The 17,509-nt window shown below is 39.1% G+C and overlaps 1 long non-coding RNA gene across 1 annotated transcript; it reads right to left on the bottom strand.

Moving 5' to 3' along the window:
* Positions 1-11,593: 11,593 nt before the first annotated feature.
* Positions 11,594-16,354, bottom strand: LOC143420678 (uncharacterized). Its single transcript, XR_013100402.1, has 3 exons — positions 16,222-16,354; positions 14,910-14,941; positions 11,594-12,313 (listed from the first exon to the last, which is right to left on the bottom strand). It is a non-coding gene; the product is annotated as an uncharacterized LOC143420678 (long non-coding RNA).
* Positions 16,355-17,509: the final 1,155 nt, after the last annotated feature.

Genomic DNA, 17,509 nt, shown 5'->3' with positions numbered 1-17,509 from the left:
TTCTCAAAGCAAAGGTACTAGCAAAGTAGCCAGTGAGTGTATCTTTTTATTCATTTACCCTCATCAATAGAGTTGCTGTTGCATCTGATCAACAACTCCTGGTTGATGATATTTTCAACAAACTTATTATTTAATCATCAGTATGTCAAGTTAAAGCAGACAGGCTCTAGCTGATGAGACTGTAATATTCAACCTTCCTGAAAATTAGAATTAATCTTACATGACTTAACTATGACCTTCAGAATGCAAAGAGGCAGAGCTTAAAAAAAAAAAACATAGCACCCAGTATCAAATATTTAAATTTACTGCATACACATAGTGAGTTCTGTCACTAAATGTTCCTCTCTTTGTAAACTAGTTGATATGCAATCAATATTTTAGTCAGATATCAGTTTTTCAATATATGATAATATAGACGTGTGTGATAGAGCAACTGGGTTTACCAATGAGGCAAAAAGATTCTTTTATCTTCAGCACAGACTCTGTCTCTGTGTTTTTTCTCTAACCTGGTCTCAGATCCTACACACTCATATTGCCTAAAGACATACGGTACATTTTATCCCCAAATGCATTACCACTACAAATGCATTGGTGAGCTCTCCACAAAAGAATAATACCATAAAATACATTGACATAATTTAATTTTCTCCTAACATTCACGTGTTTCTCTGAATTTTTCAGAGAGAATAGCAGGTGAGAGTTACAAATGCGGGCACAAATAAAAGGCTGGAACACGTAACTTAATTAAAAGTCTTGAAAATGTCATTCTGTGTATTTATTAATAAAAGAAGGTTTATAATTAAGAGCCCTGATTGAATTCTGCCCTTGTCCTGAAGACGGCGTACTGAATTTAAAACATTTGCCAATTTTACTGCAAAATATAACTAGAAAAAATTGCATTTCCTGCGAAAATGCAGTGTGGATGCTGTAAAGCTGAAGCTGTCTGCTGAAGATAGTTGAAAATAGCTGAAGAAGCTGAAGAAATCAAAGTCAGTTTTTAAAAAGTTGTTGAAATTTTAATAACTTTGCAGAACGACATCAAGTTAACAAAAATGCAATAACTTAGCAGAAATGCAATAACTTAGAAGAAACATAACAATTCAGCAGAAACGTTGTAGTTTACCAGAAGCTACAACTTAGCAGAAATGTAATAATTTAGAATAACATAACTTAGCAGAAATGATATAATTTAGAATAACATAACTTAGCAGAAATGATATAATTTAGTAGAAAATTAATAACTTGGCAGAAATATTACAACTTATCAGAACTGCTATAATTTTGCAGAAATGTAATTATTAGGAAAAAACTGTAAACAGATAACAGCTGAAAATGATGAAGTAACCTCAAAGTTACTTGTTTAACTGTGAAAAATGACCAGAAACATTAGAAAAGGAAGAAAACCAATTCAATTCAATTTATATAGCGCCAAATCACAACAAAAGTCATAGATACAGAGAAAAACCCAACAATCATATGACCCCCTATGAGCAAGCACTTTGGCGACAGTGGGAAGGAAAAACTCCCTTTTAACAAGAAGAAACCTCCAGCAGAACCAGGCTCAGGGAGGGGCGGCCATCTGCTGCGACCGGTTGGGGTGAGAGAAGGAAGACAGGAATGCCAGCCAGCAGATAAACTGATGTGAAACAAAACCAAGGTAAAATTGCAGAATTTACACAGTTGGTGAAATGTAAAAATGGCAACAAAAAAACCCCAAACAAACAAACAAAAAAAACAACACACAAACAACATTTAGGTAATAAATGCACAAGATGATTTGATGATAAATATGGTACCAATCTACAAAATACTGTCGAAATGAAGTCCGTATTGTGATATATTTCAGGTGTGGAGAGTCACACAGCTAAACAATTGATGTGCATATTTAAAGAATCAAATAAAGAAAATTGTTGTGTAATAAATTACAGTGAAAAATAATCACTGCCCTGCATTAGAGAGTGACTTATGATGAGGTATTAATTGGCTTAACTTTACCTCTAACAGCTTTTCACATAGTGCTGTGACCAGGGTGAAATCCATCATAAAGTAACTGTAAACAGTAGAACCATTAGCATGAATGTTATGGTTCTACTCTGATCAAAACTGAAGTCAGCTGTGTGACCTGATATAAAATGATAAAGAGGAACACATATAAATGGATGTGACCTTTATGAACTTTTCAAAATGACTTTATATATATCTGAACAATAGACTGGACTGGACTCATAACTCAGACGCCCTCTACAGGAAAGGGCAGAGCAGGCTGTACCTGCTGCGGAGACTCAGGTCGTTTGGAGTGGAGGGCCCACTCCTGAAGACCTTCTATGACTCTGTTGTGGCTTCTGCTATCTTTTATGGTGTGGTCTGCTGGGGCGGCAGCATCTCTGCTGGGGACAGGAAGAGACTGAACAGGCTGATCAGAAGGGCCAGCTCTGTTCTAGGATGCCCTCTGGACCCAGTGGAGGTGGTGAGTGACAGGAGAACGGCGGCTAAGCTGTCATCACTGTTGGACAACATCTCCCACCCCATGCAGCAGACTGTGACAGCACTGAGCAGCTCCTTCAGTGGGAGACTGCGGCACCCACGGTGTGGGACGGAGAGATTTCGCAGGTCTTTCCTCCCCACTGCTGTCAGACTCCATAATAAAGACTTTAACTGATCAAGCACACACATCCATACATATGCAATAATACTAAGTGCAATAATCCTTTCTGTCATCGTTGTATTTTTACTCAGTTGTATATAGTATTTGTATTTGTATTCTATTTTTATCTTATTGTATATTTATTTTATTCTACTGTATATAGTATTTTATTTTATTCTGTACAGTTGTGTACTGTATTTATTCTTATTGTATTCTAATTTTTGCCTCATAACTTTTGCACTGTCCACTTCCTGCTGTGACAAAACAAATTTCCCACGTGTGGGACTAATAAAGGTTATCTTATCTTATCTTATCTTATATGTCTGACCCATTATCTATATATATTAGAGCAGCGGTCCCCAACCCCCGGGCCTCGGACCGGTACCGGTCCGCGAGTCGTTTGGTACCGGGTTTTACTGAGTTGAGGCTCAGGTGTGAAATGTATAGTTTTCAGGGTTTTTGTCGGTTTTCAGCGTTATTTTGTTATCGTTTTTATTGTTTACTCGGTTTTCCTTGGTCTTTTCACGTGTGTCATGAATAAATTTTCTTTTTTTCGGTACCAGTACTAGTTTTATTTTGTTGTATTTATCCGCGACACCTTAAAGGCCGGTCCATGAAAATATTGTCGGGCATAAACCGGTCCGTGGCGCAAAAAAGGTTGGGGACCGCTGTATTAGAGCAGATGTGGAAAACCACTGTTAGACCTACTCTATACTAATGTAGTTACTGACACCCCATACTAAGGCAGGATTCATACAAACACACATTATTTATTCTCTTAAACACTTCTTTTTTCACAATTTGAGATTGTGTAATTTCTATAAATAATACGTGTAATGGTTCAATAGATATAGTTATTTAAATGTCCATAATAATCACACGATCATTTTTGTACATCCTACAATTCAAGATTTAGAGCTGTGTGTCTGTATAAATTCAGCTTGCTATACTTATAGACTTAGATATATTAATCCACTATTTACCCATCCATCCATCCATCCATTCACTTCCGCTTATCCTTTTCAGGGTCGCGGGGGGCGCTGGAGCCTATCCCAGCTGTCATAGGGCGAGAGGCGGGGTACACCCTGGACAGGTCGCCAGTCTGTCGCAAGGCTAACACACAGGGACAAACAACCATTCACACTCACATTCATTTGCACATTCACACCTAGTGACAATTTGGGTTATCCAATTAACCTATCCCCACAAGCTGCATGTCTTTGGACGGTGGGAGGAAGCCGGAGTACCCGGAGGGAACCCACGCAGACACGGGGAGAACATGCAAACTCCACACAGAAAGACCCCGGCCTGATGTTGGAATTGAACTCAGGACCTTCTTGCAGTGCGGCAACAGTGCTAACCACCGTGCCACCGTGCTTACCCAAACAAGTTAAATTGTTAAAGGCCAAGTCAGAAAATGGATGCAGAAACTTTCCATGTACTTCTAAATCAGTTTTTATACATATTCTGTAAGCTGTAAAAATGTTTTTCTCTACATAATGTATCATTATAGACATCTCTGGTAGCCTAAAGATAGTTTAAAACTTTTAAAAAATTTAACCTGTAAAACATGATAAGCAAAACCTCATTCATCCCAAAACATCTGATTCTACAAAATTTACTATAATCAAGAAAATATAATTGTCTGTATTTATTCATGTGACCCATAATAAATACCTGCATTTATCTGGAATTTATTTATTTACTATTTCATATTTGAAAGCTCTTGGAGGGGAAGATCTTGTTTGTTAAGATACATATGTCAGAGTAAAAAAAGTATCAAAAAAGGAGATGACAATTAACATCCATGAAAAAATGCATTAGTAGATTTAGTCATTTAAAACATGAGAATAAAAAATAAATTATGTCCGTTTAATACTTTTTGCAGCATATTTCAGATCTGAGGTGCATGATAACAGAAAGCAGATCTCCCGGCTCTGCATGAACTACAGCCATGATTTGGTGAAATGATTAATAACATTGCAATAAGAAAGGGTCTTCTTACAGACAGAGTAGGGAAGACAATATGAAGAAATGTGATTTTTCAATGAAAAATCTTTTTCATGCTCTACAATCAGTAAACTCTGTAACAAACATGATCTGTAATTGTTTCAAAACTCACCAGACGACTTCATGATTGGCTCGAGGACAGGACACAAAAGACAGGGTTGTGGTAACTGTAATATGTCCTCAGAACACCTGAATGGATGTAATAAATGTGTAAGACCTCAGTTGGACATTCTTCTGGTGCAGTCACAGCCTGTGACAACAAATCTCTGTCGCACTGAGAAAGCTCATCTGCCTTTTCTTTCACTCTAATCCTGTTCAACATCTCTGCAAAGGCCACATCATCTTTCTGACGCATGATCTCGGTTAGAGTGATCATCTGAAAATGCTCCTGCCATAGGTCAGTCTGTTCTGGATCGTAAACACAGAGAGGTTTAGACTGTCGCACTGGTGGCAGCTGGTAAAAATCTCCAACAGCTAAAACTGACATTCCACCAAAAGGTCTCTGAGTGCCTTTGATTTGTTTCAGTCTTGCATCCACATAAGCAAAAAGGGGTTTTGAAACCATTGAAATCTCATCAATAACAATAATTTCAGCATTCATCAGCTCAGATCTGACTTCATCCAGTTGGTTACCAAGTCCTTGAATGGGTGGTTTCAGACTCCTGGGTAGTTTCAGTAGAGAATGTAATGTAGAGCCATTGATAGAAAAAACTTCTGTACCGGTAAATGAAGTCAGTAAAACAGTTGGATTTGATATGTCAGCTTCTTCTGCATTAGCAGGCAGTCTGCTCAGGATCTTTGATGCTTCAGAGTGAATACATTTAATCAGATGTGACTTTCCAGTTCCTGCACCACCGTTGATATAGAAGAAAAATGGATCTGGGTTCAAACCACGAACTCGCTGAATACACCAGTCTCTTATAGCATAGAACACGCAGGCCTGCTTCTGGTTCAGATTCTGATACATTACACGTACCACGGCTGGATCTACTGCAGGTTGTTCTCTGATGGCTCTGATCTCTGTTACAGCATCAGACTGACGACTGTAGTCAGGGACATTTTCCTGTTCGTTCTCATCATCAGAATGTCTCTCAGGAAGATTCTCATCACATTGCAGCCTCACAACTTCAGATTCAGGAGCCAAATTACACCATTCATCGATCACAACATCCCTATTTTGTTCAAACTCTTCCAGTGCACTCTCAATATCCTCAGAGTTCTTCTCATACTTGTCTTTATTTCTTTTCACAATCCGTTTCACAGACTCACTGTGGTCTGAACATGGAAGTCGCACAAAACCCGAGTTGGAGATGGACTGATAGGTTTGGAAACATTGTGGTTTCAGTTCCTGCTCTGATCTGTGTGGAAGGTAAAGTCTCAACAGTCGTCCATAATATTGCTCAGGATCTTTTTCCTGTGAACAGTGGTAATATCTGATTATAGCTGGTTTATCATTCTTTCGCCTTTGTACAAATCCAAGCTGGTTCAGAAGAGGAAGCGATCGTGGCTCAAGAGTTGGGAGTTTGCCTTGTAATCGGAAGGTTGCCGGTTCGAGCCCTGGCTTGGACAGTCTCAGTCGTTGTGTCCTTGGGCAAGACAATTCACCCGTTGCCTACTGGTAGTGGTCAGAGGGCCCGGTGGTGCCAGTGTCCGGCAGCCTCGCCTCTGTCAGTGCGCCCCAGGGTGGCTGTGGCTACAATTGTAGCTTGCCATCACCAGTGTGTGAATGGGTGGATGACTGGATATGTAAAGGGCTTTGGGGTCCTTAGGGACTAGTAAAGTGCTATATAAATACAGGCCATTTAGAAGCACATCTTTTCCTTCATTTGGACCACTCACCAACCGGCACAGGGCAGCAAAATCAGCCAGCGACATTTCCTCATATTCTGGGGTCTCAGGTCTGCATTTGTATTTATCACTCAAACTTGTCATCCAAATATTACAACTGTCATGTGTTGTGCTTTGCAGATAGCTCATGGGGCGACTCATTTTTACCGGGTTATCATCTGTTGGTACAAATACAACACTGCGGGAACATTTTTTCATTTTTAGGCCACAGACTCGAGTCACACACTCCTGTGCGCTAATCTCTCTCTTTTTTGAGTAAGCCTGCATCACAGCTCTCATTTCATCACATTCATTGACCATGTTGTTTCCAGAGTTATCAATAACTGTCTTCAGGTATTCAGAGAGGCCAGATTCTTTCTTCGTTATATATTTACAGAGGTATTCTACACATGAATAGGCATTCAAACTGAATGAGACATCTAAATTAGAGTTCCAGGCTTCAAGCAGGTGTGGGTTGTAATTGTTGATCCAACAGTCCTTTGGGTCACGTTTCAGAATGAGACCTGTTTTCTTGTTTATGTCTTGGAGGCATTGTTCATACTCATTCATTGTCAAGTTGCATCGTGACAGAATCTGCTCTATGGTGAGGGAAGCAGCTTCAGGTTCCTTCAGGAGGTTCAACAAAGGTCTGAGTTTGGCTTTTGCAGCTTCAGTGTCTGAATCCTCATCCTGTCTCACAATCATTGTTCTTGTGGCTGGTGGTTTTGGAAACCCAAATCTACAACCAGAGTTCACACTCTTAAAGCATGTTTTTGTGTGGTTTTTGCTGTGCTTTTGTAGTTCCGTGACTTTTTTGTGCAGTACAGGTTGTTTTTCTGGGTCAGGGAGTTGAGCTGAGATGTATCTGTCCACAAAGTCACAGACAGTTTGGTCGTCATCCACATCTACTTCTACCTTTTCTTGAATCCACAGCAACATGTGTATATGCGGACTACCTCTGTGCTGGAACTCAACTCTGTAAAAGTAATCAATGATTTCACCAAGGGGCTGTGCAGGAGAAAAAAGCAAATCTCTGAACAAAGCCTCAACACACTTATCAAACATTCGCATGGTGGTTACTGGATTTGATCTTAGAATTTCACACTTTTCTGACCAGTCCAGGGCTTCAAAATCAACCTCTTCACCTTGCTGTCTCTTTATTGCTTGAATCACTTCAGGCCATCTCATCTCAGCAGCAGAGAAAGTGACAAAGAACTGAGGTGTTCCTATTTGACGAATCATACTGAATAAGTCTTTGGTAGTTTTCTGCCAGTAAGCTGGAGTTCCTCTGAGTGGCTGCATAAATCTGATTGCATCTTTATTTCTTACCAGCTTCTCTACTTCTGTCTTACTTTGTAACATTCCTGATGTGATTTTGCATCCATCTTTGGTCATAGTTTTACCTTTCCTTAGCTGTATTGTCATGCTGGAATTAGCCAAGTGTATTTCAGTGACAAACTGTGAGAAAAACAGGTAATTTGTATCTTTAGCAAATCTTGCATCAATGTTGAAAAGCCTTGACTTGAAGTAAGCACTTGGTGTGAGTTTAAGAAGTCTCTTTTCATCCAGTGTATTCTGACCAGTAGGAAACTGCACAGGAAATGCCATGGCTTCCAAATGAGGAGTTCTGAAGAAGCTAACAGGATTGTTTCTTTCTGCAGGAGCCACACAATATGTGTTATCAGTGAAACAGAGAATCTCTTCTGAAATGTCAACAGGCTGCAGACAACTTTCTAGAGCAAAACTTCCATTGTTCAAATCAATTTCTGGTTCCTCTGGATTTTGTTCCTCTGGTTGTTCATCACAGGATTGCATATTAATAGCTTGTTCACTTTCAGGCTCACTTTCGCACAAAAGGGCATCTTTTTCATAGTTGTCAATTTCCATTAAATCTGCTTCATCATAATCATCACTTCCCATGCTAGCTTCATCACTGCTGTCATCATCAGGTAAAGTTGGATCACAAAGCAATGCATCATCTCTGATAACAACATCTGTGTACTGTGGGTGAATCTGTTTGAGTTTACGCGGGGCTTCAATGAGTTTAGACCTGGTGACAGTCTGGAACAGCTGATGGCCTTTGTAGCACAGTCGTCTTTTCAGCTTGATCCTCATTACCTGTGATTGGCTTCTGACCCTCGGTAAACAGTCAACTGTTTGTTGGACTTCAGGTGGCACACACACCACATTACCACGTATGAGTCTCTGTCTGCCCTTTGGAAGTGGAATAATCTTAGCAAAAGGTATGCATTTGGCAATCAGATGTCTCTCCAAAATGTTGAGATCACACAGTTCAGCTGGAATATCCTGCAGTTCTAAACCGTTAACAGCAGCAAGCCTTGGCATGCGTCCACTTTTGAGGGAACTGTGACACGTGTGACAGATATACTCCTTTTTTCTCTCAACAGAAAAGCTGCAGTGATCATTACATGCTTCATCACACACATGAACAAATTTACCAGTTAGACACTGCTGAGCTACAGTTTGGTGTTTTGAGTAATTTTCTCTTTTGCAGATTTTCACCTGATTAGGAAAAGAAGCTTTTAGACAAACAGTACAAACATAAGATGGTGCTGACTTAATGTTTGATCTGAAACGAGATATGGCCTCATTCATTAAACTGTTCTCTGGATGACACTGTAAACTTTCAGCTGGTCGATGCATCTGACAATATTTTCTTTTTATTTTCATTGCACATCTGATATTATGCATCTGTCTAAAAGAAAAACTGTTCCAATATTTCACTCTCATTCGTTCTCTCATATTGTCCTTGTGTTGCTGCTGAAATTGTCTTTCTTCTCCATAACGTTTAGTGATATAACATTGTTTTTTCTGTCTAAATTCTACACTTTCTTTATATAGGTTAGAAACTTATGACCTCATGTAAGCTTTATATTTCTCTCTGAATTCAGCACAAGTTCTGTATGTTCTTGTTATTCGTTCCTTCTGCTTTTCTTTGAATATAGGATTGTCTTTATACATCCTTATGACACGTTCTCTTTTTCTCTCTCTAATTTTAGTACTTTCTTTATAGATCCTTCTCATTTGCTCCTTCTGTTTTTCCTTAAAATCATCTCTTTCCTTATAGATCTTTCTCAAATGTTCCCTCTGTTTCTCTCTATATGTAGGATTTAGCTTATATAGATTACTTTTGTACACACTCTTCTTTTGTCTGTGATCAGGATCATTAGACATCTGCCTTTCTTTATTTTTCTGATTTTCCTTTCTTTTTGGTAGTTTTTGTTGGGCCAATGATCTTCTTCTCATTTTTTCCCTTTCCTGTTTACTATATTTCCGCAGTTTATGAGAAAGTTCCTGTGTTGTCTTGGTTGAACAGGAGGCAGCGGTTGGATCCTTCTGAGGAACAGAATCTGATGTTACCTGAGGTTCTCTCACAGAAGATGCAGATGTTTCTTTTTGTAAAAAATCAGAAGGATGATGGTTGCTTTCAGGAGCAGCTGTCTCATTTGAAGAATTCACTCTGGATAATGTCACTTCTGTGGTTAAAGTGTCAGTCACAGTTTTCTGTGTCTGCTCATTGGATGTCTGGGAGTTTAATTCAGGAACAGGTTCATTTAAATCTGGTGTTGGAGCACTTGTAGCGCATTGTCTGTATTCGGCATCTCTTTGGTAAGCAGCGTTTTCACTGTGAAACTCAACAGGCTGTAGCTCATAAGTGCAGGTTGGTGCGATGCTAAACATTCGGTACAAACGTTTGATCCTGTCAATCATGTCGTTAAGACGTGTGAATTTTAACACAACTGCAGTTCCACCACTTACACCTAGCAACAATGGCATTCCTGTAGACTTACGTGGGTGAGGGTCAAAGTATGCGTATTCACCTGAAGTCAGCCTGCAAACTGTGATGACTGTTCCTCCCATGACTAGCAAAGTGTAGCGAAACTCTGAAGCCAAACGCTGTAGTCCCTGTTCAAGGCTCGGAAAGTGATCTGTACCATCAAATGTGCCGTAACGAGCAAACTGAGACATGTCGACTTGATACTCGTGTCTGCGGCTGGTGACCACTGAGGGAAGTTCATCGCAGGCTAGAAACATGCTGTTCACAAACCTCTTTCTGGCATCTGAATACACAGCATGGCCTTTGTCCAACACACGGTTAAGATCTGCTCTGGTAATGAATTCATCCTCGTGTAAGAATGAGAGGAAAACCAAACTGTTCGCCATGCATTGCTGATTACGGTACTTTCCATACTTAGCAGAAGCCTGGCTTCGGGATGCACAGACGCTACTCACTCGTGGGCGACTTTCACTGTTTGTAACCTGTACATGAGACGGTCCTGGAGCTTCTCCATCATGCTGCGTTTGCACAGTTTCCTGGGGTTCAGTCTGGATTACCTGCTGTACTTTAGCATTTGGCACAGATGATGAGCAAACACCTCTCTTTACTACATCTGCATAAGACACTGCGGCTGTCTGAACGCTGAGCTGCACTTCTGGACTGGGAATACTTGTAACAGACACCTTTACCTGCTCACCGGTCTGAGAAACATTTACCTGTTCCTTCTCCTTTTGCCATCTAAGCTTCTGGGACTGTGACCTTTGACCTTTCCTTGGCATTTTGTGCAAGTACAAACTGGACTTTATATGTATTTATACACAAATGTAAACAAAACTCAACCTGTAAACACTGAAAAACTCCTCAAGTTTCTATTAAATGGATAAATGTAAAACTATACAAATGGTAAAGTGTTCTTATAACTGTGTAATTGATGTAAAAGGCTGACTTAAATACAAACTCAATATAAAAGTTATTGAAAGATCTTTAAAAACAGTTTTATTGTAGCTTTTTCAAAAACTGTATATTCTCTTTTTTTAACCAGACTGGTTAATGAATAGGTCTATACTTCTGTGAAGTAATATGCACAATAAATCTCAACAATCAACAGGCTATAATAAAACTCTTAGCTTTGAAGTAGACTTTGTGTAAATCTTTTATATATCTAAAATTTAAAGCAAATATAAGGAGCTGTGGTGGTGTGGTGATCAGATGACAGGCGATGAGGATTCTTCAGCTGGATGTTCTGCAGCAGTCAATAAACAGGAAGTCCGGGTCCTCAGGGCAGCTTCTCAATGACAATTGTAACTCAATACTTACACTGAGTAACAGAAATGGGTTTGTCCTTAAATAATATTAGTATAAAGTTACTGTAGTCAAATGTTATAGTCAATGAAACAGACTTGAAAAATGTATTTGAATCTAATTTAATATTTATGTAAATACAGCAGTCTGAATGTATATATTACAAAATAACCAGATTGTCTTATTACAAATAAACCTTTAAGAGATGTATATTTTATATAATTTATTAAAGTAATTGCACCTGTAAGCCAAACAGCCAATCAATGTTTATTCCAAAGTGTAATGCAAAATTAAAATGACAAATGTAGGGCTGTGTAAGTAGTTTCTACTGTGAGTTCTACTGTACTGTAATTCTACTACTGTAATTTTAACTTTCTACTTGTGATTTCCAGCAAAATGACTGGATGTGAGAGAGTTTAACGACAGGAAAGATAGAGCAATGAGAGGGGGATCTCTCAGAATTCTGAAAACAGATCGCCGAAGTTGTGGTAACTTCAATTTCCAAAAACTTGGTTTCTTGTCAACCTTGGTTTCTTGTCAAACTTGGTTTCTTGTCAACACAGGTTTAAGCTTGTCAAAATTAGATAGAGCTCATGGCGGAGAAATGATAGAAGATAGAATGGCTTGTCAAAAACGACGGAGCAGGGAGAGGGAGAGTGATAGGACAGACTGAATTTGCTTGTTAATGGCTTGTCAATGATAGAGTGAGAGGGTTTTCTGCAGCAGGTCACCTGTAAGACAGAAAGAAAGTGGAATTACACACTTCCAATAAACCTGCCTTTACTGTATTTTTCAGACTATAAGGCACATTTAAAAGCCTTTAATTTTCTTAAAAATAGACAGTGCACCTTATGTATGGTTGTGCTTACTGATTTCAAACCAATTTTATGTGGTACACGGCACTCTGTCAAATCTGTCAAATGTTTTAGTATGACTTTGGTAAGCTACAAAGCAGCACCATTTGATGTATTGTCGGAGCATGGCTACCATAGTCAGCACCCTTATAGAGTAATTCGTACTGTGCTTCAACATAATATGGTGTGTGTGTATAAGGGCCTGGCAGCTGTTGAGAGCCATGCTTATGAAGCAGATTTCAAACTGATCAATCCACATTCATCAATCCATAAATCCTGAAAAGTGAGTGTATTGTTCTGTATTTTATGTCTTCAACTGAACAATTTTGAGAGTTATTGTAAATGAGTTGAATAAAGTTTGACTTATCTGTTTTGTTTGGCTTAATGTGCCTTAGAATTTAGTGCGCCTTACAGTCCGAAAAATACAGAACATATATATCATTACACACTGAAGAGTTGTACAGTACATTATTAGATTCAACTGAATGAAAATGTTTATCATATGGTGGTGGAACATTTCTAAGGACATTTTTGCATTCTATTAACACAATAAAAACAAACAGAGTCTGTAAACCAAGATGTGGTGCTACAGTAACTTACTATAAACATTATATGGTCAAGCTAAACCCACACAATGAAGTCAGAGCAGACAGTTTCAGACCACCTGCTTTAAACACTTCACATGCACTCAACTCACATGATCCTTAATGCCCAAAGGTCTCAAATTCCTGTTTCTGTGTGTACTTACCTGGTACAACAGTATATCATAATGTCTGGGGAGCCGTTAACATAAAAGTAAAAAATAATTTACTCAGTATGACTTTTGACAAAATGAAAAATTTGGAGACAGATGACTCCTATATATGGGCTCAAAATGTGGTCATAAATATTTTGTACTTGTAAAAAAGATTTGTATGTGTAAAAAAGATTTGTGTGTGCGTAAAAAAGATTTGTATGTGTAAAAAGAATTTGTGTGTGCGTAAAAAAGATTTGTATGTGTAAAAAAGATTTGTGTGTGCGTAAAAAAGATTTGTGTGTGGACTTAGAAAAAAATCCCTGCAAGTTACAAGTACGGATTTTGACCCTATTTTTCTTCCTTTCATCTGATTGGTCAATGTCATGTCAATCACAAATGTAACAATCCAATCAGAAAACAGATGGGTTTGGCTGTCGGAGGGGCGATTTTTTGAACTGCAGGTCCTTGAAGGGTGATACAGTTTGAAGCTGGAGGATCGCTATATAAATATCCGATAGCAGCTAGGTCCCCTAACTTTCAGTAGCTGTTGAAAGGAAAAAGTTGTGGTATATCAGTGGTTAGAAATACCATTATTACTTTAGGATTAGTTTAACACAAAGTCAAGGCTGACCCAGGACCATTGCTGTGAGTCACAGTGCGCAGCATAAAAGTCCTTTCACATCGGACGCAGGATGTGCTGCTAATGCTAACTGCTAACTAAAAGCAAAGGATCCAGAATTTGTTACGCTGGCTGCTGGGCTCTGTGGGTTTTTGCAGCAGCTCTACCTGTACTAGATGCACCTGCTCCTTGTCTTTTCTATCTCTGACTTTATGTCCTCTACAAGAGTTTGGTTTTTTTGCTGGTTCTTCAAATGTTCAATAAAAACATGTATGCTAATTCATAATGAAGAAAGCTTTGTAATGAAGACTGTCATTTCCAAAACACTGCCCACCCCCACCCCGCGTCCGCAGCGCTGTTGAAAAGGCTGTGGAAGTCCCTGTATTAAACACGTAGACCTGTGACACAAAAATCACCAAACTCGGACGACCACAGACTGTTTTCCTTCGTGGTGATGAAGGAAAACACTGGGTTGGCATGTAAAAGGGCATTTATTCCCTTCAAAGACCTGCAGTTCAGAAAAAGCGCCCCTCGACAGCCAAACCCATCTGTTCTCTGATTGGATTGTTACATTTGTGATTGACATGACATTGACCAATCAGATGAAAGGAAGAAAAATAGGGTCAAAATCAGATCAGCAGTCTAGAGAAAGGAAACAATTCATCAGATCACTGTTTGATGATTCAGACTGTTGAGCCTCTTCACACACAATCCAATTTACTGTGACATAAATTAACTAGTAAAATTCTCAATTTATTTAAGGCTTTATGAGCTTACTGTAGTCTAAAGAGGAGATAAATGAACTGCAGCGTCTCACATGGTTATAGCAAGTGTAATAAAAGCATTCATTACTACAGAAATACAAAGAATAGCCACCAATATTTGTTGGCACAAGTGCAGGATATGCCAAATATTTCCTAAACAGAAGCTTTGTGGCTCCAACATTTTCTACAACAGGTCAGTACTAGTAAAGTGTGAAAACCAAAACTTTTAAAAACTTTTTGCCCATCAGTAAATGGAAACATATCACAAAAAGTCAAACTACTGCATGTAAGTTGCCAAATGTGCTACGCAATGCCAGGTTCATACTGCTTCAGTTACAATCACTGTTTACTTACCAGCAAAGGCAAAACCAAAGATCTCTTTCATTCTGTGTAACAAAAGACAAAGCACAAAAACACAGAATGAGACAACTCAAATCAGCATCACAGTCAATACTGCATCACTCTGTGTAGTCCAAAAGATTCAGTATACTTCTTTGTTTACCACAGCAACAAACAACTCTCCTCTTTTTTCTACACCTTATTAAAGATTACTGTCTTCATTAAGGTAATATGTGGTTTCATCCATTTGTAATAAGCCACACACGTTTCTCAGTTATGTGATAGCTCTATTAGTTTGGTGCCATTAGATAACACAGTAGATTTAATAAGCAATGATTTGCTACACCTAGCACTGCACACTTTATCAAATTCTGACATCACAATTTCAAGGCATGAACAATCATAAATGAAAGCTTGGATGATATTTTTGTAGGCTTCAACATTTGAGTTGGTCTGCATTCAAATTCTGCTTCCTAAAAATATTATCACCTACACACAGTATCATTTAATATGCTGTTGTTTTAAATATCTACATATCATATTTATAATATTAATGGTGCACTGCTGCATTTTATTTATTTGAAGGTGGACTTTTTTTATATTTCGTTAATTTTTCACAAAGTGAGAAGTTAAACAGAGCTGCAGGTGTAGGTTTTCTTTTAAAAAAAAAACAACCTGCACAAACAAGTGCTTGTTAAACAGTTCTTAAAATTTAACTAAAAAACTAAAATTAACTTATTAAAAAAAACTTCCTGTTAAGAGATGTTATTATTCTTATATTATGTGTTTTATCCTCACTCTCTCTCTCCCTTCTGTTAATTAACTCAAAGCACAAAAACACGTTTTGGGACACAGCTAATGGCGGTAAAATGGCTCCTTTGAAGTTGCCGACCCTGCTGCTTCAGCAGCTAATCAGTGGTTCTAAAATTACCTTACAACCTAAAGAATGAGGCCGTTTTAACTGACTGATTTGTGAAGAGGAGAACTAACTTCACTTTCCTAAGAGACTCAGAAACACTAACACACCGAATGAACCAAATACAACACAATAACTGTATTAAACAATCAAATGAACCACATTAATTTCACACTGGGCCTATAGCAGCTAGGCTAGGCGTTAGCGCTTAGGTTGTTAGGGCTAGCATACCAAACACTCCTTTTAAATACTAAAATTACAACGTTTCACTAAAAAAGTAGTCATTGTGTTACTTTAACATGACTTATACTTCAACTGCCTTTATAAGTCACTAACAACAACTGGGTAAATCACTCAAACAGCTTATAGACATTTCATTTCAGAGAAGAGAGACAGAGAAGCAGCGCTTACCGGCAGGGACGAGCAGAGAGTGGGCAGAGATTCAGGCGTCAGCCGGAGACATAAAAAAAGAGCCATTCACGGGTAGTGGGAAACTCCGCAATTACACAAAATTGAAAACGTGAAAAATATATGTAAATTTAAATATTATTATACTAGATTTTTTTGCAACAAAAAGCAACTAACAGAAATTTTATTCTATATATTTTAAGAAGCCCCACATCACCGGCCTGAATGACTACAGACCGGATGCTCTTCGTGGATTACTGCTCAGCTTTTAACACCATCCTTCCACACAAACTGGTGGCCAAGCTACAAGACCTGGGGCTTCCATACAGCACCTGCATGTGGATCAACAGCTTCCTCTCGGGTCGTAGACAGAGAGTCAGAGTTGGCCATCACACATCCTCAGCCCTGAGTCTCAGCACTGGCTCACCCCAGGGCTGTGTGCTCAGTCCACTGCTCTATTCTCTCTACACACACGACTGCACTCCTCGCCACCACAGCAACATCTTTGTGAAATTTGCAGATGACACCACAGTGATGGGGCTCATTTCCAAGGGAGACGAGTCTACGTACAGAGACGAGGTGGAGCAGCTGACGTCATGGTGTAAGGCCAATAACCTCCTCCTCAACACTTCAAAAACCAAAGAACTCATAATAGATTTCAGAAGGAAAAAGGCAGAGATCCAACCACTATTCATAAATGGGGACTGTGTAGAAAGGGTGGCAAGCTTCCGCTTCCTGGGAGTCAATATAGAGGAGAACCTTTCCTGGAGTGTGAACACCTCCGAGCTGCTGAAAAAGGCCCAACAGAGACTGTACTTCCTGAGAATTCTCAGGAGGAATAACATCACACAGAAACTGCTGGTGTCCTTCTACAGAGCCACCATTGAGAGTGTTCTAACTTACTGCATATGTATTTGGTACACTAGCTGCACAGGGGCTCAGAGGAAAGCACTCCAAGGGATCATTAACACCGCCCAAAAGATCACTGGCTGCCCTCTCCCCACACTGGAAGTTCTACACAATGCCCACTGTTTTAAAAAGGCCCAAAACATCATAAAAGACACCTCACATCCTGGCCACTCCCTGTTCGAACTGTTGCCCTCAGGCAGACGGTACAGGGCAATCAGAGCAAGGACTAATAGACTCAAACACAGCTGTTATCCAACTGCAATAACACATCTGAATACTACAAAAAAATGTCCATCACGCCACTCTTGTGTTAATCTATGCACGGCCTGAAGCATGTGTGTGGGAATGTATGTGAATGTTTTACTGTTACATCTTATTAGTA

Source organism: Maylandia zebra, linkage group LG10 (assembly GCF_041146795.1).
Source record: "Maylandia zebra isolate NMK-2024a linkage group LG10, Mzebra_GT3a, whole genome shotgun sequence".
Classification (NCBI taxonomy): domain Eukaryota; kingdom Metazoa; phylum Chordata; class Actinopteri; order Cichliformes; family Cichlidae; genus Maylandia; species Maylandia zebra.
This window is presented reverse-complemented; position numbering and strand designations above follow the sequence as displayed.